Source organism: Kogia breviceps, chromosome 11 (genome assembly GCF_026419965.1).
Source record: "Kogia breviceps isolate mKogBre1 chromosome 11, mKogBre1 haplotype 1, whole genome shotgun sequence".
Taxonomy (NCBI): Eukaryota; Metazoa; Chordata; class Mammalia; order Artiodactyla; family Physeteridae; genus Kogia; species Kogia breviceps.
In genome coordinates this window covers 87,188,380-87,214,660 of record NC_081320.1, presented here as the reverse complement: position 1 = coordinate 87,214,660, position 26,281 = coordinate 87,188,380, and positions in this window count along the sequence as shown.

The window sequence follows — 26,281 nt, the reverse complement described above, 5'->3', positions numbered from 1 at the left end:
CTTTTTATGGCTGAGTAATATTCCATTGTATATATGTGCCACATCTTCTTTATCCATTCATCTGTTGGGATCACTTTTATATCCAAATTTCAAAATGGGTGGCTAAAGGGTAACCAGTAGTTATAATGCTGAATTTCAGAAAAGTCTATTGAGGCAATCTCCAAAGTCTGAGGGAGTTAATCTGAGTTTTGGGCATCTTATTAATAAGAAGTTATCAAGGTAACCACCAAGCAATGTCTCTCTCCATCAGGCAATGACTTTGGAAGCTTTACCTAATACATATACACACACATATACACATTCAGTGATACTAGCAATCTAGACAAGAAGTGATTAATGACTACTTACAGTCTACAGCGTATGGAGGGCTTGGCACCTCTGTCTGGTGCGTGTTAAGGCAAATGAAATGCTGCCCATGAAGGAGACCATCTTACCTCTATGCTGATCATACATATGTACATGTTCTATATCTATAAAGTATTATACTATTCTAGGTACAAAGGGGTAGAAGAATGTATGGGTTGTACAGGTAGGTTTGAAAACTAGGTTTTGTGCATGGGCACATTTTTATCCTCCCCTACCAAGCATCCCGCCCTACCAACCTCACTACAGAGCACAGAAAGCTGTGAGGGCATCTGTCCTATGCTTGCTGACATCTTTGTACAAGTATTTATCAGTCACAGAGTGGCTAAACAATTGAGGCGGTTAGAGAGGAGACTCGGTTGGGTGCGAGCAGTGTAGCCTGGGCTAGACATACACTGCCTGCTGGGATGATATGAGGCCATTGTGAATAATGAGCTTCCAGTTACTCCATGAGAAAATTCTCACATTATGGAGGTGGCAAAGCCAGGGAGAGTTCAGCCAGAGCTGTGACCTACAGCATTCTTCATCTGTCACAAAACTATTAACTAGAGTTAATTTTGTAGTAAAAATTATGATAAACATATTGCAAAGTGACTTACACAATGTTCGTTGCCTCTCCATTTTCCACATTTAATCCTCATATCACCTTTATAATATAGGTATGATTTTACTCATTTTGCAGATAAAGCAACCAAAACTCAGAGTATAAGGCTCGTGCTTTAAATTACCCAGTTTATTGATGGCAAAGCCAAAAATGGGACTCGGATATCTTAATCTAATTTTATCTTCAGTAATTCTAGAAATGTGGATCAGGAGACCTACATTCTTGTCCTGGATCTGATTCCAGATCACTGCTTGGCTTGGGACCAGCCACTTACCCATTCTTTGATTCTTCCCATATTTAGCAAAACTAAGATGAAACAGATAAGCACTACATTTTTTTTCCTCCCAAATTTCCATTTGGGAGCATCTATACTACTAAGAAACTGAAATCTAACCATTCACATTCTGATTTCTCTTAAGGCAATGGAGATTCTCTAATATAAATCAGACTTAAAATAAGGAGATGAAGCTCCTTTAGGAGGATGTGGGGCATCACCAGCTAATCAAGGGTTAATTAATGACTATCAAATTTTAAACAAGCTTTAGAAATTTGGAAATAATGTCACTAATTTACTTGAGGTAGGCAATAAACAATGTAAACATTCCATTTGTTTATTGATTCTTACTTACAAGGAACTGAGCTAGACATTTAGAATCAGATATTAATGTAGGATGCCCCCAGTGAGTGAAACCAGCCAATTAAATGAATGTAATACAATTCATGGTACAGGAATGTATGCATGAGATTTCCATGTAGGGATTTGCTAGAAATTTTATAGAAGAGTTAATGTTTGAATTGGATATAAAATTATCAAGGGTGATTTCCAATTCGATATAGGTATGGAAATAGGGACCTCTAAGCAGAGGAAATAGCATGTGCAAATGCATGGAAAATATGCATGACCATAGCTTAGAACACAGATTTAGAAAACCTCAAAAAGTGATGCTACGGAAGTATGCTAGGATTTGGTTGTAAGATAACTTATTGCCATGCCAGAGGGTCTATCTGGCAATAGAGAGCTAGCAGAGTTTAAAATTAAAAAAACACACACACACACCATCTTAATTTAAAACAACAACAGCAAAAACAACTTTCCATGGAATTTATTCTTTTGTCAACTTCTGTGAAGTTTCTGAAGTCTAGGTCATGTTATCTTCTCAAAACAGAGGTAGACGGTATACTGCCAAGTGTCCCAACCAGTCAGCTTTGGATAATCATAGAATACAAGGAGTCACAAACATGATCTTAAGCCCAACTGCTGAGTTGTCTTCCAATGGTTATTTTGTCAATAAGAAAACACTGCAAATATGACCAATGAAAGAAGAAAAGAATTACTAACACACTTAAGGGAGAGAATATGAAGAAATAAACCCTACGGAAATCTGAAAAATGAATGTATTTAAGGGACTTCAGGGAGAAGAGATGATCTGACTGATTTTTACTGACCTACTGTCCATTTGTAATACTCTTTTAAAAATTGGCAAAAACAAAGCTATGACACAGAGTAGAAATGATTTGAAGACGTAATGCTTTTGTAGTGGAGTTTAAAGGCTCTCGGAAATCTTTTTTGAGAAAATTGAAGCCCTCACACAGACAAGGTAGCCTGTGGAATGGCCAATTCTATGTAGAAGACTGCATTTGAGTCATTTTCCAGGGAAAGGAACTGGATTCCTCTTGGAGTCAGTCACCCTCTGTTTGGTCACCCCTTAGAACAGATGCCCTCTAAGCAGCTCTGGGACTTTCTTCAGACTCTGGCCATCAAGCCCCGGCTGAATGAGTCTACCTACTCCCTCTAGATCTCTGAAAGGATGATTAAATGAGTCATAATTTAAGAAAGAAAAAGGTGCTAATATTTCAGTTTGAGGTCACAGCTGTATGTAAAGGATATGGGGGGAGAACATTATCCATTGATTTCTTACATCCTTCCTGTGGACCAGCAATTTAAACAAGCATATCCAGTAGTCCCGGAAGGTCTTGCTCTTGGAAGGTGACTAGATACCAGCAAAGCCATGAATGCCGCAGGGGACATCAAGGAGGCAAGACCACAAAAGTGAGAGATGCAGGAGAGCTGGGATACAGACTCTGGCATCACCATGTGAAGCTCCCCATCCTGGGTAAGAAGAAACAAAAATGATTTTACTGACCTGGGGTTCACTCTCTAGCTGCAGCCTAGCCCCTTGCCAACCCTTTCCATGCTAATTTCTTGAAAGGTTTTCTACTCTGTTCAGTTTCTTCACCTTCCATTCACAACTCAGTGCACTTTGCCAGAAGTGCTTTTATCTGGGTACCAATGACCTTCAGATTGCCGAAGCCAATGACCTTTTTAATTTCTTTGTCTCACTAGACCTTTTTGTATTACTTGATATTACACCTTTCTCCTCTTGTTTCATGGTAACAGCTAGTATTATTGAGTGTTAAATATTTGCCAGGCACTGTGCTAAACATGCATGTAACACTGTACTTTTTTTTTCTGAAATGCAAATGTGGCATATTCCCTGGTGAACAGACTAGGGCATATGTTATATAGCAGAGGCTGAGTGGAGAGTCCTCTTAGGGCTCTGTGGACCTAGGGATACCCTGTTCAAGATTCCAAACCCCCTCTGCTGGTGGTGCTGAGTCTCTGATCTTATTCTCTGGCTGGATGGCTTTAGGAAGGGGCCAGAGCCCGCAGAGAAAGTCTTCAGAGAAGCAGGGACTAACTCATCAGGCAATAACAGATCCTGGGACATGCCTGTGACCTGAGGTTTATTCAGTCACTGCCTGTCTCCCATTACCATTCTGCTTCTCTCCCTAATAATTTTTGCTCTGAACTTTGCGTGGTCACAAGGAGAAAAGGTCTCTTCTGTGTGGGAAGCTAAGACAGGTAATACTATAAGGCAACCACGTTACACACAACTTCAGTTTTATTCTAAGGAGCAAGGGCCATACAGATAATCCAGCGGTGAGTCAGTAAAGCCCAAAGAAAACAGAAATGGAGTGTGTTTGCTGATATTGATGGGCCGCCAATAAAAGAGAAGGTAATGCTTGATGCAGCATGAATGCCAATGATGATATTCTTGGGTCTGGCACATACGCACAGCCAGAGCCCTAAAGCTCTGAGGTCATACGTCAACCACACTCGGTTCCCCACATGCTCTGGAGTCTCCCTGTGTCTTTAAAGGCAGTTTCTTTATAGTTTCATTAGCATGGAAAATAAGTTACCAGTTCTCTCTCTCTTGGCCTCTAGTGATATTTACTGGAAATACCTTCAAGTCCAACTGAAATAAAATTTCCTCAGATTTATTTCTATTTAAAGACATTACTTATGTAGAGGGGTAATATATTTCCTCTCTACTTTCATGTATTAATGTCGCCACATTATTTTCCCCCCTCAATTCGTTTTTCTTAATAGCAGAAAAATAATGAATTCAGGGAAAATTCACTTTACATAAAATTCTATGAGTCTTTTCACTGGGCCTGGAGATATGAATTCTGCAAGATTGCACTCAGTCAGCAGTGCTGCTCAGCGCACAGGTGGGTGCAATCAAGGCAGATCTCAGGACGGTCAACATGGATGGTAATAAAAGTTTCCTTTGTTTCATTATCTCTGCTGTGCTACGTCTTGGTCTACAAACTTTGTGGAACTTACCCCAATGGATCTGCATAACAGCTCTTCCAGGTCAGTGTTAATCAGTCCTATGTTAACAGATAAAAGTTGAGCTAGGGCTTCCCTGGTGGAGCAGTGGTTGAGAGTCCGCCTGCCGATGCAGGGGACGCGGGTTCGTGCCCCGGTCCGGGAAGATCCCACATGCCGCGGAGCGGCTGGGCCCGTGAGCCATGGCCGCTGAGCCTGCGCATCCGGAGCCTGTGCTCCGCAACGGGAGAGGCCACAGCGGTGAGAGGCCCGCGTACCCCACCCCCCAAAAAAAAAGTTGAGCTAAAAGAAATAGAAAATGTCCAAGACCACACCATTGCTCCGAGGTAGAATCAGTGTTTACACTCATGTCTGTCTTACTCTGAAGCTCTTGTTCTCTCTTCTGTGCCATGCTGTCTCTGCCTTACATTTCCACAGCTGGTATCCATGTTATGTATGAGTTCATGGTTTCAGCTGAGGTGGAGGGAGGAGTGAGCTAGACACACAAAAAGATAATTACCTGGGCAGAATGCATAGGCATATGCTATTCTGCATGGTAGAAAAACCATCAGATGAGTCATACTTTAGAGAAACAAGAGCTTTGAGAACTGGAGTGGTCAGGAGTGAAGGTTGAGCAGAACCTGTTGAACATTGATACCACCCTTGTGACCAGAACATGATTATTAAATGAATGAATTAAAGAATGAAGGATACTACTCATGGTCATCGAGTGTTTATCATACCCTGAGCTTTGTAAGAAAGATTGCAGGTTAACTCTCAAATTTGAATGAAAAACATGTCAACAGTGTTAGAAATGACAACCCAGGGATTATTTAGCTCTTAAACTTGGCTGCATTTTGGAATTACCTACGGTGTTCCAAACAATGTGCTTACGCTACAACCTATACCAGTCACTTGAGAATCCCTAGGAAGGGGACCGAAGCATCCAAGCGTCAGTAATTTCTTAAACACTCCGGCTGATTGCAGTGTGGAGCCAGACTCCAGTGCAGCATGATATGAAATGTCCTGTGATAAGGGCCATAACCTGACACAGGGTAGAGATTTATTCTGAGGCAGCAGAGACCTGGAAACTGAACAATTTGGACAAAGTTGATTCTTCCCAAAATATAATCTGTAATATATGTCACAATTAGTGACTTAGACATACCAGTAAAACTTGAATATCAGAATCATAGGGCCCATTGTCAAATACTTTTATAAAATGCTGACTAACCGCACAGGTGTTTGTTATCGCCAGGCCTTTTAAGAGCCTTCACAGTTCTAGCGCGTGTTATATCTATCAAGTATGTAGCAGTTTCTAACTTTATGTCCCTGTTTGCTTTGTTTGTTTTACGTTTGGTAGAACTAGTGTTTCATGGAGCACATTCTGGGAACAACAGCTACAAAGTGTCGACAAAACTAAGAACAGCTTATTTTGAAGTCTAGGCAGCCTATGTGTTTCTTTAAATACATTTGATCCACACAGCAATATTATGATTAGGAATTAGCATATGCGTTTTATGGGTGAGGAAACTGATGCTCTAATACTTACCTTGGTTAAGTTCACACAATAAATAACAGAACTGGAATTCAAATCAGGTCTATGATTGTTAATTCAACAATGTTATCTTTGTATTCACGGCCTCTCAGATTTTCTCAGTAAAGTCCCTTGCCCCTCCAGGTTGAGCCTAAATAGCAGTTACCATACTACAGCAATACTGACCGCTGCCAAGTATTTTGCACTCTTTGGAACAGTTCAATGTTGAGGTTAAGTTTTCCTATTAAGATCTCTCTGACTTCTGTCTATCTGACGAAATACACTTTGTGTGCATTGCAGACTCATTGCTCACGATTGCCTTTCTGCCCCTCTATGACTTCCCTAAGAAGCGCCCTATCTAACCAATGCCTCACATAGCTTACAGCCCTTTTCCTGCTTCCCAGAGTTCTTAAATGCTTAGGTAGTGTCCTCAAACAAACAAGCAGTGGTGACACCAGCTCATTTTCTTCTTCTTTTAATGATTGGATGACTGTGCGGGGTGCTACAGGAATATGCATGAGAGCTTAATTATATTCTCTGCCTCGCTGAGCGAATGTTAGCTAGCAAGAAGCCTCTGCCTATGGTGTGAAACATCACAGAGATCAGATTGGTTCCCCTTGCATTTGCACATGGCTGATAATCAGCTCCCTCCATACACAGGCAGACAGATGAAGCCAGTTATCTGAAAAGGTGTCAGTGTCCTGTTAGCATCTGCCTGTGTCTTGACTTTACACTCACAGCAAACTCAGTAGCAGGCTGAGCAACGCAGATCTTCTCTTGATCTGGATGAGTAAGTGATACGGCCTGGAAAATACAAAACCACTTCATTTTTCTGGAATCACAAGAAAATCATCTACTACCATGAGCAACATCCTCCCATTATCAAAACACGTTTTTCAGCGCCCCAAAGTTCAGCACATTCAACGTTTTCAGATATGAAAAATCTCTCAATATGAACAAAATGCTTTCTGAATACAACATTCATATATTGGGCACCAACTGTGTCCCAAGCACTATGACAATTATTAGGGGCAAAAGTAAGGATAGAAAGTTAGATGTTATGTGAAGGCTCAAGAGCATTTCCTTTAGATAAAGCGCAGATTTTAATCTGGGGCCTCATTGCTACCTCCACTCTGACTATTCAGAAGAACTTTTTCTTCTCTCTCAGCTATGGTCTATACAGACGAGGCTGTTGCTTAAGTGACCTTGAGAAAAGAGGGTGTTTTTGTAGATGCACTGCCATTCATTCCATAAACTGTCCTCACATATCCCCATATCCGGCAATATGCATACAGCACACTTTAGTCACTCTCTATACTATGTTAAATCAAACAAAATGCTTTCCCTTTTAGCAGGAGAGACACAAGCTAATCAAATCATGGGTAGAGGCACATACAAAGGACAGTGGGAACATCAGAACTACATCTACATTCAAATCGTCATATGTTTTTGCAATTTCCAGGTATTCAGCAGGGGCAGAACTGTACGCGGCAACCAGAATCAAATTAGCAGAGGTCCACAGAACCCCTGCTATGCTCCTACTTAAATTAGTGCAGCTTCTTCTATCACGGAAGGAGCTGACATCATTTCTATTCACTTGTATGCTCACCAGCCTCCTTAATACAGCTTCAGGAACTAAATGTTTCCCAGTAGACAATGCAGGTGTCACTTCTGAGAAATGCACACACTCTGTTAACACTAAAGGTGGCAGCCAATTCTGGGACTATAATTGGAGCTTTTCTTCTCCATTCCAGTTGCATGATTTCTCTTTCTCTTCAGTGACTTCCCTAACCTTATAAATGAATACAAAGGCTCAGCCACATGCTACAGCAAAGATATTTGCTTAATCCCTTTAGCCATCTGTAAAGCAAGAGTAATACACTCTAGCAGCTCATCAGTAGTGAGTGTGCGTGTATGTGTGTGCATGTCTGCACGCATGTCTGTGTGCACTAGGGCATGATGCAGATAATGTACCCAATGAAGCCCACCCGGAAAGCACAGTGTGTTTTTTTTAAAGATTTAAATAATGCAGGGCAAAGCCATGGCCTGTGAGTCTAAAATAACCCTCTAAATTGGTTATTCTCAACGCCCACTTGCACATGAATGTGATCATCGATCATTAATTTTGACTCTAGATGAACAATACTTAAGAAAGTCTACTATATGCAATTCTAGAATTTGCTTTAGCCAAGTTCAAATTCTATGCGGTGTTAACTCATTTGTTTTTCATTAAGTTCTTTATTAACAGCCAAATCCCTTGATTATTACACTTCTCTGAACTTTCTTGTTAATCTTACTTATGAGTCACATAATGCCTGAATACATCTCTCTGAAATGTTGCTGAGATAAAAGAGCTGACACTGACAGTAATTAACTTCTAAATAAATATTAAAATGAGAGGACATCATAAATACCCCCAGTGCAACGGATCCATGCCTGAGTTCCTAGGACGTTAGGCAGCCAGTCTGTCACTACTGAGCTGAGGGCAGCTCTGTCACTGATTTTGGAAGATATTCCTCTATGCTAGTTAGCCTAATTAGCCTCTTTTAATTCTCGGTTTTAGCTAAAATACATATTTTATACTTTGCTTTTCACACATTTGGCCTCTTAGCCAAATTACCCAATTCTCCACAGCTTACTTGCACATAGAAGTTCTCCCTAGGTAGGGACCAAGTTCAGTGGTTTCCCCTACCCACCCACCGCCTACCCCGTCGTGATGGATCCTTGCACACAGCTGGCTGGAAGCCCAAATGGTGTGTCCCATGTCTGTGTTGAATTGAGGTGCATTTGTTCATAAGATATTCATCTCAAATCTGTCAAACAAAAACTGTGAAAGTGTCGTGCGATTGGCTGAGGCTGTCTGTTCCATAAAAAAGCAGAAATCACACCAGCACAAGTGTGATGTCTGGCATCCAACCGACAGGGTTGAAATACTAGTTGTGACCCAGATTAGAAGTATAGCTTTGGGCAGGTTACTTATCTTCTCTAAATCTTAATTTCCTCACGTGTGAAATGTAGAAAACTAGCATCCTCTGTTAAAGGTGTTGCAATTAACATCTTTGTATTAAATGGCAGACTACAAGTAAAGTGTTTCCCCAGGGGCTTGGCAAGGGCTCAACCATCGACAGCTATTGCCGATCTTTATTAGGAGTTCAGATGATGAGAGATCTCTGGGCTGTGGCACCTTACAGCTTCCTGTAAAAGGAAGAGCAGCTTCAATTACTTAGCTTTACCTGGATATTTTGACTGGATATTTCACCTGGATATTTTGACTGGTTTCTCTATGGTAACAGTGGTAAGTGTGATGAGGCTTAAGCTGTATTCTCAAGGGAGTCTTGTCTTTTAGTTTCAATGTCTTGTCTTTTAGGCACAACGTGTTTCTCTCTAATCCTCCTCTCTAACCTGCACCCATCTTCAGGAAGACAGGTGTGCCACGTGGGTGGCCAGCACCCTGCCTCCTGTTTTGTTACTCACATGGCAGCGGGTGGCTCCAGAAGGTATATGCCAAAATCCTGTTTAAAAAGACTGAGCATATATGAGGGCAAAAGTACCGAGATTAAAGGAAGCTAAAATATAGAAGACGAAGTCACAGAATAACAGGGCAGATGGGGTGAATTGCACCTTGGATGGATTGTGGAAATGATTGTGTACGTTCCTAGCTACAGGTTACAGTGTGTGGGTCAAGAGGACCCAAAGGGGTAAACTATACTCTGTCACTCAGCACCTTTGCACCTCTCTGACCCCAAAGGTCAGACAGTTTAAGAGTAATCTGCTTGCAGAGTTTAACCAGTTTAAACCGTGTGTGTGTATGTGGTTTATTTGAAGATTGAGGTGCTGAAAACCAGGCAAATAGAACTAGCAAGAGGTCATAGGACCTCCTCTGTCTTGTTTAATATTAGCTTAATTAATCCCAACTAGGAAATGCTGGACCAGGTAAATACATAGACTGATGAGTGCGCTGGCCATGGAGCGTGGAGGGGGAGAGTTCTGTGCTGGCTGTAAGAATACCCCAGCTTCAGTCCCGGCACTGCCACCCATCAGTGCATAATATGGAACAGTTGTTCTCAAGGGTAGTCCTGGACCAGAAGCATCAGCAACTATCAAACTGGAATTCGTTAGAAACACACATTTTCAGGACTCCCCCTTAGACCTACTGATTGAGGCACTTTGGAGAAGGGATCCAGCAAACTGTTTGAACAAACCTTGCAGATGATTCTGATGCATAGTGAAGTTTGAAAACCATACTCAAGCGATGAGCAGCGGTGAGCTTGTAGATACTCTTGATTTGTCCTGTGTTCACAGGCCATTGTATGCTCTGCTAATGTGAAATCAAGGAGCTACTCAGAGTCAGAATCTTTTCAGCCACGGATAGAAACAGGTCTTCTCATCTATTTCCTGGAAATTGATGCTCTTCTTCTGTATCTAGAGCTCCACAAAGGACTGACCAGTAATCAGGGCTCAGAAACTGAAAGGGAATATGCGGAAAACATATTCTCAGGTTTTGGAGAACATCTTGTTCCCTCCTTTGGAGGGGATCATGACACCAATTTTTGGAAACTCTGTGGTCAGCTAGAGCGAGGGACTGCCAGTTATAAGGTAGAAAGGCCTTCTTCCTTTCTTCTGCCTTTCAGGGAGCTATCAAAGAGCTATTTTTCAAAGCTCACTGTGTCGGTCCAGCAAGCAGTGGTACTAAGGTTGATACTTCCCCCATTCAGATCACACATCTATATTCTAGTAATTGGGCATTAAATTAATCTAGATTATAGTCTAAAGACTGAAATAGTACAAACAAGATTTTTTTTTAGGTTAACACAGAGTTTGAACCCTCTTTGTATGTTGCAAGAGAAAATACTCCTTTAGACATGCAGTTAACAGAGCTTGGAAGATCCTGCCGGGAGGATGGAAACAAACTGAGATGCCCCACAACTCTGGCTGTGTCCCCTTTGGTGCAGTGTGCCTGTCAGGTTTGGGGAGACCAACTCCTTCCAGCAGGAAGTAAGACTGACACTGTTCAATTGCAGAGCTCTCTCTGTCCGTGCCTGGGATTTATTTCTCCATCCACCTTCTAATCTTCTTGTCTATATTCCAGTAGTTTCCCTGTCCTAACCTGCAATTTTTATGTGCAACCATTTATAATTTTTCACTTTTCTACCAACATTTTTCTTTCCTTGGTGTCATAATCCTTCCTATTTTCCTATTTCATTTAATCTTATTTATAATTTATTCTGTAAATGTGCTACTTGTGATAACCTTATATGAGATGTCATTTCTGTGATGATACTAAGGGTATCCATTCAGGAAATATTATTTCTACTTCACTTTGACCACCTCCCACAGATTATTCCCACATAATGTTGATTAATTTGTAACCAGCACTTTTAAAAGCAACATTCCATCTCTAGCATGAAAAAATGCAACTTTAAATTATTTTGCACTGACACACACTCTTAAAGAATTAAATATGCTTAAAGCCAAATGATGGAGGGGCCTTTCCAATGAAGTAGAAGGCCTGCATTCTGACATTGCCCTGCCTGATGGGGGCGCCTTGGTGCCAGGAGGGTCCAGATGCAAACCCAGCAGAGTGTCAAAGTCAAAGTAATTCAAGCAGCCCCGGTTTCTGCCTTGTGCTGGTGATGCAAGGTGTATTCATTGGGAGATGAAGCGGTGCCCTCTCATCCATCTCCAGTCCAGAAACTGGTGCATTCCTGAGCAGAGGTTTAAAGCCCTTGGTCCACCTGTCTGTGATGAGTTGGTACAGTGGGTTCATGAGACAAGGGGACCTGACCAGAGTCTTGCATTTTCATTTTGCACTGGGCCCTACAAATTATATAGCAGACCCTGCTGGGAGGGTGACTGATGAATTCTGATTGCTTAGATCTAATCTTTGCACAGAGTAATTACTCAATAAATATTGTTGGATGGATGTATACCAGAGTCAGGCCACAACCTTTTCCTACTTCAGATCTCCTGAGTCACAGCTGTGGCTAGCAGTGGAAAAGAGACAGCTTTGATGTAGATATGAAATTTTAGTTTTAAACTCATTTAGACTGACTTTTAATAAGTGGCAAGATAGTTACGGAATCTGCCCCAAATATTATTAGGATATATATTTGCCAGTAGGAAGGCAATATTTTCATAGCATAGTTGGAAACAGCTACTGGAGAAAAGTAAGATTGTTTCATGTCCACACTTGCGCTATTGAGTTTATGAGCTGGTTAAAAAACATGATCTTCATGGTGGGTTAGTTATGCCTAGGAAGACAGCAAAATTAGAGCCAAAATAGCTTGGAATCAGAATCTGAGAGAAAGTTAAGAGAATGAGGACATGGGCAAACTGAAAACTGAGTTAGAAAGTTAGTGAGAGAAGATGAGAAGAAAGTTGTCATGGGAGACTTTGGAACAAAGGAGATGGCAGCTTGAATGCCTGTGTGTAGGTCAGGATCCTGTGGGGACACTCTTTAAACAGATTCTGACATTTCCAAAATACAGAGCATTAAACTTCCAGCTTGGAACCAGGCTAGGACACTAATTTAGACCAAAAATTGGGAAAAGTAGTGATGTTCCACTTTTCTCCAATAAGCCTTTTCAGTGCTTGGGACTGAGTGTATTGGAATCTAAGAGTTACGGTGGAGAGTGAAATTATTCTGTCAAAGTTGTGTTTCATATTTGGGGAGTATAATATAGTGTCAAGATTGTCATCAAAGATGGCTGCCTTTCATCCATGGCAGGGATGGCAGTATGAAAAAGCAACAAACTTAGCAACCCCTGGGTCAGTGGGCATAAGCCCTTGCGTCTCAAGCTGTATAGCATAGGAATCTGTTTCACTGTGCTTTGCTTAGTGTAGAGTCTAATATTAACTTGTGCTTGACTTTGGATTGTCTTCACAGAAGTTTTTAGGGATCTTGATATTGTCTTCACGGGCTGCCCCATTGTAAGATGAATTAAGATGAGCAATCACTGGTTGTGGCCTAATCCCTATAGTATCTACTGAGGACCCCATTATTGCTATTATTTCCCACTAGCAGTACTCAGGTTGGCTGTTACTCTGAATTTCACAGCATCCTACTCTCATGGTCCCGAGCGAGTCCCACAGCCTAGCCGATTCCTCTGGCTGCTGAAGTGAAATAGGTCTAAAATCAGACTAAGGAATAGTAAGACCAAGAAAGAAGGCCTGCTGCCATTCTAAGGATTCTCCTAGATTGATAGGTAAATTAGTCAGAAACACCATGAACTCATGAACCTCACCCCTCCAGGGTCAACTACCAATGAGGCCTGAGTGCCATGAAGTCTGAACCTAAAACAATTCTATCCTGACAATCAAAATTATTTATGTGTACTGTTTGAATTCCTCATAATAAAGGCTCTATTTATATCTAAGCTAGCCTCCCTATTTTAAAATCTCAACAGCTTCTAATATACTTTACATTTAAGTTAATATTTACATCATAGTTTATACTTATAGTTTATATTTACAACACAGAAAACTTACCATTTTTTTATTCTCTTGAGGTAAGATTTCAATCTAACCATGTACACAATAGAGAATGCCATTTAAAATATGGCAACTAGGGGGAGAAAAACCAATTTAAAAGATCAGTATAATGAAAGAATCAAAATAAAAATAATCTTTGTGCAAAATACAATTATAAAAATTAAAAGGTAATTGTAATTCTCATAAATATTAAAAATTGTTTAACTTATTAATTCAAAATAATTTTTAGTGATAAACATCTCAGTAGAAAATTGGATGGAATTTCAAACATACCAAGTCAATTTCAACAGAAATCTCAAAAGGATTTTTATGGGCTTTGACAGTGCGTTCTAAAATAATCTAAAAGAGAAAATGCATATGAATAATCAAAACTTAAAGAAGAACAGTAAATATATCTAAGCCTTTCCAGATGCCAAAACATATCATAATCCATAATAATTATTTTTGAATAGTACTAGTATAGAAGTAGATCAACACAGAAATGGAATAAGAAGTCCAGCAACAGACTCTTATGAATATTTTTTTAAAATGTATCCCTGAATATGTGTTATATAAACACAATCAGAAGAGCAAAGAAAAGCTGGAAAACTGTAAGAGGCCTTTTACGTTTATCAAAATGGTTAATACATTTATAGGAAATGCATACATTTCTCGAGGAATAAAGAGTGAATTAAACACAGGGAGCTCAGCCTGGTGCTCTGTGATGACCTAGATGGGTGGGGTGTTTACATATAGCTGATTCACTTCATTGTACAGCATACACTAACACAACATTGTAAAGCAGTTATACTCCAATAAAAAAAATTATGGAATACGATTTTTGCCCAACACGTGAACAACATAATTGATACTATGAAATGAAATAAATGTCAATTTATCTGACATTCATTTGTTAAGTAAAATAAACTTGTCAATTTCATATAATATAAAGAGGAGTGTAAATTGATACAACTTTTCTGGAAATTAATTTGGCAATATATAGCAAAGGATTTAATATACTTTTTTTTTTTTTTTTTTTTTTTTTGTGGTACGCGGGCCTCTCACTGTTGTGGCCTCTCCCATTGCGGAGCGCAGGCTCCGGACGCACAGGCTCAGCGGCCATGGCTCACGGGCCCAGCCGCTCCGCGGCACGTGGGATCTTCCCGGACCGGGGCACAAACCCATGTCCCCTGCATCGGCAGGCGGACTCTCAACCACCGCGCCACCAGGGAAGCCCTAATATACTTTTAATACACTACACTTTGACCCTGTAATTTTGCTCATAGGAAAATATCTTAAATAATGATCATAAGTACAGATAAAGTATTGTGTACAAAGGTTTTTTTCCTAAATAAAAGACTCAAAATTTCAATTTTATGAGATTGGTGAGGATATAGGGAATTTAGTCATCTTGTATTAAGATGATTGTATATTAACCAACAGTTTATCTGGGGATAAATTGGGGCCAAAATATATGAAAGTCTTTAATGTTGTACAAACTGTGACTTAGCAATTCCACTTCTAGGAATTTACCCCGAAAGTATAATAGCAAAAAATTATTTAAAATAAGTATGAATTGTGATTCCAATTTTAACTTTATATGGGGGTCAGTACACTTTTGTTTTAAAATGCTAGGGAATAAAGACCTCAGGCTTTATAGGCCATGTAGTCTTTTTTTTTTTTTTTTAACATCTTCATTGGAGTATAATTGCTTTATGACGGTGTGTTAGTTTCTGCTGTATAACAAAGTGAATCAGCTATACATATACATATATCCCCATATCTCCTCCCTCTTGTGTCTCCCTCCCACCCTTCCTATCCCACCCCTCTAGGTGGACACAAAGCACCAAGCCGATCTCCCTGTGCTATGTGTCTGCTTCCCACTAGCTATCTATTTTTTGTTTGATAGTGTATATATGTCCATGCCACTCTCTCAGTTCGACCCAGCTTACCCTTCCCCCTCCCCATGTCCTCAAGTCCATTCTCTGTCTGCGTCTTTATTCCTGTCATGCCCCTAGGGTCTTCAGAACCTTTTTTTCTTTAAATTCCATATATATGTGTTAGCATACAGTATTTGTTTATCTCTTTCTGACTTACTTCACTAGTATGACAGATTCTAGGTCCATCCACCTCACTACAAATAACTCAGTTTCGTTTCTTTTTATGGCTAATATTCCATTGTATATATGTGCCACATCTTCTTTATCCATTCATCTGTCATTGGACACTTAGGCTGCTTCCACGTCCTGGCTATTGTAAACAGAGATGTAATGAACATTGTGGTACATGACTCTTTTTGAATTATGGTTTTCTCAGGGTATATGCCCAGTAGTGGGATTGCTGGGTCGTATGGTAGTTCTATTTGTAGTTTTTTAAGGAACTTCCTTCCTGTTCTTCATAGTGGCTGTATCAATTTACATTCCCACCAACAGTACAAGAGGGTTCCCTTTTCTCCACACCCTCTCCAGCATTTATTGTTTCTAGATATTTTGATGATGGCCATTCTGACCAGTGTGGGGACTACAATCCTCATCATAGTTTTGATTTGTATTTCTCTAATGATTAGTGATGCTGAGCATCCTTTCATGTGTTTGTTGGCAATCGGTATATCTTCTTTGGAGATGTGTCTGTTTAGGTCTTCTGCCCATTTTTTGATTGGGTTGTTTGTTTTTTTTTGATAATGAGCTGCATGAGCTGCTTGTATATTTTGGAGATTAATCCTTTGTCAGTTGCTTCATTTGCAAATATTTTCTCCCATTCTGAGGGTTGTCTTTTCGTCTTGTATATGGTTTCCTTTGCTGTGCAAAATGTTTTAAGTTTCATTAGGTCCATTTTTGTTTATTTTTGTTTTTACTTCCATTTCTCTAGGAGGTGGGTCAAAAAGGATCTTGCTGTGATTTATGTCAAAGAGTGTTCTTCTTATGTTTTCCCCTAAGAGTTTATTATAGTGTCTGGCCTTACATTTAGGTCTTCTATCCATTTTGGGTTTATTTATTTATTTATTTATTTATTTATTTATTTATTTATTTATTTTTGCGGTACGCGGGCCTCTCACTTTTGTGGCCTCTCCCGTTGAGGAGCACAGGCTCCGGACACGCAGGCTCAGTGGCCATGGCTCACAGCCCCAGCTGCTCCACGGCATGTGGGATCCTCCCAGACTGGGGCACGAACCCGTGTCCCCTGCATTGGCAGGCGGACTCTCAACCACTGCGCCACCAGGGAAGCCCTTGGGTTTATTTTTGTATATGGTGTTAGGGAGTGTTCTACTTTCATTCTTTTACATGTAGCCGTCCAGTTTTCCCAGCACCACTTATTGCAGAGGCTGTCTTTTCTCCACTGTATATCCTTCCCTCCTTTATCAAAGATAAGGTGACCATATGTGCATGGGTTTATCTTTGGGCTTTCTATCCTGTTCCACTGATCTATATTTCTGTTTTTGTGCCAGTACCATACTCTCTTGATTACTGTAGCTTTGTAGTATAGTCTGTAGTGAGGGAGCCTGATTCTTCCAACTCTGTTTTTCATTCTCAAGATTGCTTTGGCTATTCGGGGTCTTTTGTGCTTCCATACAAATTGTGAAACTTTTTGTTCTAGTTCTGTGAAAAATGCCACTGGTAGTTTGATAGGGATTGCACTGAATCTGTAGATTGCTTTAGGTAGTAGAGTCATTTTCACAATGTTGGTTCTTCCAGTTCAAGAACATGGTACATCTCTCCATCTGTTGGTATCATCTTTCTTTTATAAAATTATTTATTTATTTATTTTAGGCTGAGTTGGGTCTTTGTTGCTGTGTTCGGGCCCTCTCCAGTTGTGGTGAGTGAAGGCTACCCTTTGCCATAGTGTGCGGGCCCCTCACCGCCATGCCCCCCCCCATTGCAGAGCACAGGCTCTAGGTGCACAGGCTTCAGTAGTTGTGCCACGTGGGCTCAGTAGTTGTGGCTTGTGGGCTCCAGAGCCCAGGCTCAGTAGTTGTGGCGTATGGGCTTAGCTTCTCTGTGGCATGTGGGATCATCCCAGACCAGGGCTCGAACATGTGTCGCCTGCATTGGCAGGCAGACTCCTAACCACTGTGCCATCAAGGAAGCCCTATCATCTTTAATTTCTTTCATCAGTGTCTTATAGTTTTCTGCATACAGGTCTTTTGTCTCTCTACGTAGGTTTATTCCTAAGTATTTTATTCTTCTTGTTGCAATGGTAAATGGGAGTGTTTCCTTAATTCCTCCTTCTGATTCTTCGTCATTAGTGTATAGGAATGCAAGAGATTTCTGTGCATTCATTTTGTATCCTGCTACTTTACCAAATTCACTGATTAGTTCTAGTAGTTTTCTGGTAGCATCTTTAGGATTCTCTATGTATAGTATCATGTCATCTGCAAACAGTGACAGTTTTACTTTGTGTTTTTCAATTTGGATTCCTTTTATTTTTCTTCTCTGATTGCTATGGCTAAAACTTCCAAAACTATGTTGAATAATAGTGGTGAGAGTGGGCAGCTTTGTCTTTTTCCTGATCTTAGTGGAAATGGCTCCACTTTTCACCATTGAGAATGATATTGGCTGTGGGAGTGTCATATATGGCCTTTATTATGTTGAGGTAAGCTCCCTGTATGCCCACTTTCTGGAGGGCTTTTATCATAAATTGGTGTTGAATTTTTTCAAAAGCTTTTTTCTGCATCTAGTGAGATGATCATATGGTATTTATCCTTCAATTTGTTAATATGGTTTATCACATTGATTGATTTGCTTATATTGAAGAATTCTTGCATTCCTGGGATAAACCCCACTTGATCATGGTGTATGAACCTTTTAATGTGCTGTTGGATTTTGCTTGCTAGTATTTGGTTGAGGATTTTTGCATGTATGTTCATCAGTGATATTGGCCTGTAGTTTTCTTTTTTTGTGACATCTTTGTCTGGTTTTGGTATCAGGGTGATGGTGGCCTCATAAAATGAGTTTGGGAGTGTTCCTCCCTCTGCTATATTTTGGAAGAGTTTGAGAAGGAGTTTCTGCTGAAAGATCAGCTGTTAACCTTATGGGGATTCCCTTGTGTGTTATTTGTTGTTTTTCCCTTGCTGCTTTGAATATGTTTTCTTTGTATTTAATTTTTGATAGTTTGATTAATATGTGTCTTGGAATGTTTCTCCTTGGATATATCCTGTATGGGACTCTCTGCACTTCCTGTACTTGATTGACTATTTACTTTCCCATATTAGGGAAGTTTTCAACTACAATCTCTTCAAATATTTTCTCAGTCCCTTTCTTTTTTCTCTTATTCTCAGACCCCTAAAATTAGAATGTTTGTGCAGTTAGTGTTGTCCCAGAGGTCTCTGAGACTCTCCTCAATTCTTTTCATTCTTTTTTTCTTTATTCTGCTCTGTGGTAGTTATTTCCACTATTTTGTCTTCCAGGTCACTTATCCGTTCTTCTGCCTCAGTTATTCTGCTCTTGATTCCTTCTAGAGAATTTTTAATTTCATTTATTGTGTTCATCATTGTTTGTTTGCTCTTTAGTTCTTCTAGTTCCTCGTTAAACGTTTCTTGTACTTTCTCCATTTTATTGCCAAGATTTTGGACTATCATTACTCTGGATTCTTTTCCAGGTAGACTGCCTATTTCATCTTCATTTGTTTGGTCTGGTGGGTCTTTATCTTGCTCCTTAATCTGCTGTGTATTTCTCTGTCTTCTCATTTTGCGTAACTTACTGTGTTTGGACTTTCCGTTTCACAGGCTGCATGTTTGTAGTTCCCATTGTTTTTGGTGTCTGCCTCCAGTGTGTAAGGTTGGTTCAGTGGCTTGTGGAGGGTCTGGTGCCTGTGTTCTGGTGGATGAGGTTGGATCTTGTCTTTCTGGTGGGCAGGACTGCGTCCAGTGGTGTGTTTTGGTGTGTCTGTGACCTTATTATGATTTTAGGCGGCCTCTCTGCTAATGGGTGAGGTTGTTTTCCTGTCTTGCTAGTTGTTTGGCATAGGGTGTCCAGCACTGTAGCTTGCTGGTCATTGAGTGGAGCTGGGTCTTAGTGTTGAGATACAGATCTCTGGGAGAGCTTTCGCTGTTTAATAGTACATGGGGCCGGGAGGTGTCTGGTGGAGCAATGTCCTGAACTTGGCTGTCCCACCTCAGAGTCTCAGGCCTGACACCTGGCTGGAGCACTAAGACCCTCTCAGCCACACAGCTCAGAAGAGAAGGGAGGAAAAGAAAGATAGAAGGAAAAAAAAAATTAAATAAAATTGAATAAATAAAGTACTTAAAGTAAAAAAAAAAAAATGTTAAAAATAAAAGAAATTAAAACTAATAAAAAGAAAGAAAGAAGAGGAACCAACCAAGAAACAAATCCACCAATGATAACAAGCACTAAAAACTATACTTTAAAAAAAAATGGTCAGAGAGAACCCTAGGACAAATGGTAAAACCAAACCTATACAGACAAAATCAAAGAAACATACACACTCACAGAAAGAGAAAAAAAAAAAAAAAAATATATATATATTTAAAAAAAGGAAGAGAGCAACCAAATTGACAAACAAATCTACCAGTTATAATAAGCTCTAAATACTAAATTAAGATAAACATTAAACCAGAAACAAATTAGGTGCAGAAAGCAAACCCCAAGTCTACAGTTGCTCCCAAAGCCCACTGCCTCAATTTTAGGATGATTTGTTGTCTATTCAGGTAGTCCACAGACGCAGGGTACATCAAGTTGATTGTGGAGATTTAATCTGCTGCTCCTGAGGCTGCTGGGAGAGATTTCCCTTTCTCTTCTTTGTTCGCTCAGCTCCTGGGGTTCAGCTTTGGATTTGGCCCCGCCTCTGCATGTAGGTCGCCTGAGGGTGTCTGTTCCCTACCCAGACAGGAGGGCGTTTAAGTAGCAGCTGATTAGTGGGTTCTGGCTCACTCAGGCTGGGGGAGGGAGGGGTACAGAATGTGGGGTGAGCCTGTGGCCGCAGAGGCCAGCATGATGTTGCAATAGCCTGAGGCACACTGTGTGTTCTCCCGGGGAAGTTGTCCCTGGATCATGGGACCCTGGCAGTGGCGGTCTGCACAGGCTCCCGTGAGGGGAGGTGTGGAGAGTGACCTGTGCTCGCACACAGGCTTCTTGGTGGCTGCAGCAGCAGCCTTAGTGTTTCATACCCGTCTCTGGTATCTGCGCTGATACCCGCAGCTCGTGCCCATCTCTGGAGCTCATTTAGGTGATGCTCTGAATCCCCTCTCCTCTCACACCCTGGAACAAGGGTCTCTTGCCTGTCGGGCAGTTCCACACTTTTTCCCAGACTCCCTCCTGGCCACCTGTGGCACACTAGCCCCCCTCAGGATGTGTTTATGCAGCCAACTGCAGTCCTCTCTCTGGAATCTGACCTCCAAAGCGAAGCTAGAGCCACAGCTTCCAGCCCCCACCTGCCCCGCCAGGTGAGCAGACAAGCCTCTCAGGCTGGTGAGTGCTAGTCAGCACCTATCCTCTGTGCAGGAATCTCTCTGCTTTGCCCTCTGCACCCCTGTTGCGGCTCTCTCCTCCGTGGCTCCAAAGCTTGCCCTCCACCCATCCCCTGTCTCTAGCAGTGAAGGGGCTTCCTAGTGTGTGGAAACTTTTCCTCCTTCACAGATCCCTCCCAGAGGTACAGGTCCTGTCCCTATTCTTTTGTCTCTGTTTTTTTCTTTTTTCTTTTGCCCCACCCAGGTACGTGGGGGAGTTTCTTGCCTTTGGGGAAGTCTGAGGTCTTCTGCCAGTGTTCAGTACGTGTTCTGTAGGAGTTGTTCCACATGTAGATGTATTTTTGGTGTATTTGTGGGGAGGAAGGTGATCTCCACATCTTACTCCTCCGCCATCTTTAAGGTCCCCCGGCCATATAGTCTTTGCTGCAACTGTTTTAGCTCAAAAACAGTTACAGACATTATGTAAATATATGGACATGACTGTGTTCCAATAAAACTTTATTTTAAAAAACAGCCTGTGATGGACTGTTCATGGCTGTATTTAATTACAATGTAATCTGTGTAAAACACGGTTTTTTATTTGCCTGTGCATGATCCAGTCTCCCTAATAAGCCTCTACTGAGTATATTCAATACGTTTTAATATTTAGCCTAATATAGTAATTTAAAAATTATTTGAGGTAATATTTAGCATTTGGGGAAAATAAAAAAGGTTCATCTTTCTTTGCCTATTCCATACTCCTGCTCTACTTGAAAATGCATTTAGGAAAATGGTTTACATAGCCTCTTGCCTACATGGTGAAAGAATCCTCAGACCAAAATGCCCTTTTCCAGATCCACTGTGAGGTTGGCTTCAGAGGCATCTATTGGGATGTATTTGGACTGCTTGCTGCATTACACACCACCCCAAAACACAGTGACTTAGAACAAAAATTGAAAGTTAACTTTCACAGTTCTGTGGATGGATTGAGCTCAGATGGGTGGTTCTATCTTCAGATCTCAGGGTTGCAGCTATAGTATTGGAATCATCTAAAGACTGATCTGGGCTGGATTAGGCTTTTAATGATTTAGCCTCAGAAATCCCAAACATTACTTTTACCACATTCTATTGGTGAAGGAGGTCCCAAAGAGAAATTCAGATTCAAAGGGAAGAGTCATAGACCCTACTTCTCGATAGAGGAATGTCATGCACGTACGGGGTAAAGAAATACATCGTGGCCACTTTTAACACAAGCTACCAAATTATGCATTGGATTCTGCTGGCCTCTATTGATACATTTAGCTGATAATACACAAATCAATTCCTTCACATTTCAATGAAAGCCTAATGAATCTCTCTTTTCTAACCCAATGGCTGCACAGCTCTCATTCAGGTTCTGTTTCTGATTCTATGTCATTTCCTCCATCGGGCAACCTACCGTAGTAGTTCATTTCCAGCTTATGTTGTAAGGTCACCTTAACTCTGTCATACAGTGTCCAGGCCACTTAAGAATTAAGAGAAGCTTAGGAAAACAAACTAGAATCCTCACTTTTGGACACAAAACATCATCCATTAATTATGCAGGTCCCCCTTCATGTTTATACATGACCTAATGTAGAATAGTTGTGTTCTGAGCCCCCATTTTCAAAAATTAATATGACACATTTTGATCCTTTAGGTTTAAGTTTGATAAAGAAATATTGGGACACCCATCTAATCAGGCACTTCTTCTATGGCCTTTTTATTGTTCCACAATAATTGAGGACAAGACAGATAGCTAGGGTTCTCTTTTACTTTCTTTACGTCATGTTCTCCTTCCTGAATCCATCCTTGTGGTTAAGCATTGGTGAGGGTAAATATATCATCTTGATCTGTGAGGGGTTATATATGATCTCGTAAGTCAAGCTTATTTCACAACATACCAAAGGAATTTCAAGCATTTTCTTTCTCCATTAAACATTGCTTACAAGCCAATTATCATGCTAAAATATCTTTACTTTCTTGCTCTGGGAGTATATATACCTCTTGCTCAGATTCTGAAGTGGAATGCTGAGACTAGATTAGAGGAGCAGATAAAAAAAAAATAGTAACTATAAGTAAATATCTACCGCAAAGGAATGATTAGGTAAATTAATGGTTCAGCCACCTGATGGAACATTTACAATTTTTTAAATGCTATTTACTTAAAGAGAAGAAAAATGATGAAGGATGTTAATTCAGTGTGGAGTTTAAGAGTCTATATTTGCAATGAAGTAACATTGGCTTTTTAAAAAATAATATTTATTTTGTTTCCACTTGTACTTTCTCCATTTATGCATCTCTTTGTACTAATTAGAAATGATTTCTAATGCTCAGTCTTTGTTCTTTTCCAGTAATTGTACTCACTTCCATGACAATGACTACCATATTTATGAAAAAGTTTTCAAGACTCAGTCTGTACTCTGGCTGCTCTTCCGTGCTTCAAATCTTTGTAACTATGTGCCTGAAATTCCTTTTGAAAATCCCATCTCTTTGACCAACGTGAGCCAAACTAGAGCTATCATCTTTCCATCAAGACTGACATCTCTTTGTTCTTTTCCTGTTTCTCTCAATAATAATCTATTTTCCCCATTTCACAGAATGTATGGTCTGTAATAGTTTTTGACTCATCCTCTCTTGCTCTTATCTCCAATATCTATATCTGTATCACAGATACTGTCACCTACCCAAAGCCACCCCCTTGCCTTATTTTTGACAATAGAAATGATTTTTTTTTTCAACATCAGAGGTCACTTTCTCAGGTCTCAATCTTAATAAGTATAAACTAATTTCAGTAATTTCATGTTCCTTGTTATAATTGGTTACGACTGGGCATGTGATAAAATTCTGGAAGTGAGTTCTGAGGGGATATTTGCTGAAGAGTATCTTAGGAAAGTTTTCTTCATTCTTAAAGTGACACAAATAAGGGAAACTGTTTCCTTTTTGTGGAGAAGGAGCCTCTTTAGACATTATTGTATGAGAATGTGATACTTATAGCCATGACAGCTAACTTGAGAACATAAGGGGTTAAGCCTGAGGACAAAAGTCACCTTTGCTGAGAATGATGGAGGGGAAAAATGGAAATAACCTGAGCCCTGGGTGAGCTACTGAATTAAACAAACCTCTGGCCTTTTGCACAATTTTGACTTGTTTTTTTTTTTCTATTAATTTAGTAACAAGACCTTTTAATTATGTAGAAAATTCCAATGTTGTGGGAAGACAATTGATATTCATTACAGTGTAGTTCAAGCTTTAGCTCTGCTACTTAAAAGTTGTGTGATGTTAGGGAAACTGCTTAGTTTCTTCCGGCTTCTGCATCTTTGAATTAGGGAATCTGTATTACCCCAAAGTTTAGTTGTTCTAAATACAGGACAAAATGCATACAAAATAAATTTGGTAGGGTAAAGCATTATATTAATATAAAATTAATATTTTGTCTTTTGAGTTCGATGATTTATTGATTGCTTGAGTCACTGTTTCACTGCCACCACTCTTTTTTTAAACATATTTGAGTATGACGGGTGTTAGTTTCTACTTTACGACAAAGTGAATCAGTTATACGTATACATATATTCCCATATCTCTTCCCTCTTGCGTCACCCTCCCTCCCACTCTCCCTATCCCACCCCTCTAGGTGGTCACAAAGCACAGAGGTGATCTCCCTGTGCTATGTGGCAGCTTCCCACTAGCTATCTAATTTACATTTGGTAGTGTGTATATGTCCCTGCCACTCTCTCACTTCGACCCAGCTTACCCTTCCCCCTCCCCATGTCCTCAAGTCCATGCTCTAGTAGGTCTGTGTTTTATTCCCGTCCTACCACTAATCTCTTCATGACATTTTTTTTTCTTAGATTCCATATATATGTGTTAGCATATGGTATTTGTTTTTCTCCTTCTGACTGACTTCACTCTGTATGACAGACTCCAGGTCTATCCACTTCATTACAAATAACTCAGTTTCATTTCTCTTTATGGCTGAGTAATATTCCATTGTATATATGTGCCACATCTTCTTTATCCATTCATCTGTTGATGGGCACTTAGGTTGCTTCCATGTCCTGGCTATCATAAATAGAGCTGCAATAAAAATTTTGGTACATGACTCTTTGAATTACGGTTTTCTCAGGGTAGCCTAGTAGTGGGATTGCGGGGTCGTTATGATAGTTCTATTTGTAGTTTTTTAAGGAACCTCCATACTGTTCTCCATAGTGGCTGTATCAATTTACATTCCCACCAGCAATGCAAGAGGGTTCCCTTTTCTCCACACCCTCTCCAGCATTTATTCTTTCTAGAGTTTTTGATGATGGCCAATCTGACTGGTGTGAGATGATATCTCATTGCAGTTTTGATTTGCATTTCTCTAATGATTAATGATGTTGAGCTTTCTTTCATGTGTTTGTTGGCAATCTGTATATCTTCTTTGGGGAAATGTCTATTTAGTTCTTCTGCGCATTTTTGGATTGGGTTGTTTGTTTTTTTGTTATTGAGCTGCATGAGTTGCTTATAAATTTTGGATATTAATCCTTTGTCAGTTGCTTCATTTGCAAGTATTTTCTCCCATTCTGAGCGTTGTTTTTTGGTCTTGTTTATGGTATCCTTTGCTGTGCAGAAGCTTTTAAGTTTTATTATGTCCCATTTGTTTATTTTTGTTTTTATTTCCATTTCTCTAGGAGATGGGTCAAAAAGGATCTTGCTGTGATTTATGTCATAGAGTGTTCTGCCTATGTTTTCCTCTAAGAGTTTGATAGTGTCTGGCCTTACATTTAGGTCTTTAACCCATTTTGAGTTTATTTTTGTGTGTGGTGTTAGGGAGTGTTCTAATTTCATACTTTTACAGGTAGCTGTCCAGTTTTCCCAGCACCATTTATTGAAGAGGCTGTCTTTTCTCCACTGTATATCCTTCCCTCCTTTATCAAAGATAAGGTGACCATACGTGTATGGGTTCAGCTCTGGGCTTTCTATCCTGTTCCATTGATCTATATTTCTGTTTTTGTGCCAGTACCATACTGTCTTAATTACTGTAGCCTTGTAGTAGAGTCTGAAGTCAGGGAGCCTAATTCCTCCAGCTCCATTTTTCTTTCTCAAGATTGCTTTGGCTATTCCGGGTCTTTTGTGTTTCCATACAAATTGTAAAATTTTTTGTTCTAGTTCTGTAAAAAATGCCAGTGGTAATTTGATAGGGATTGCACTGAATCTGTAGATTGAGTTGGGTAGTAGAGTCATTTTCACAATGTTGATTCTTCCAATCCAAGAACATGGTATATTTCTCCACCT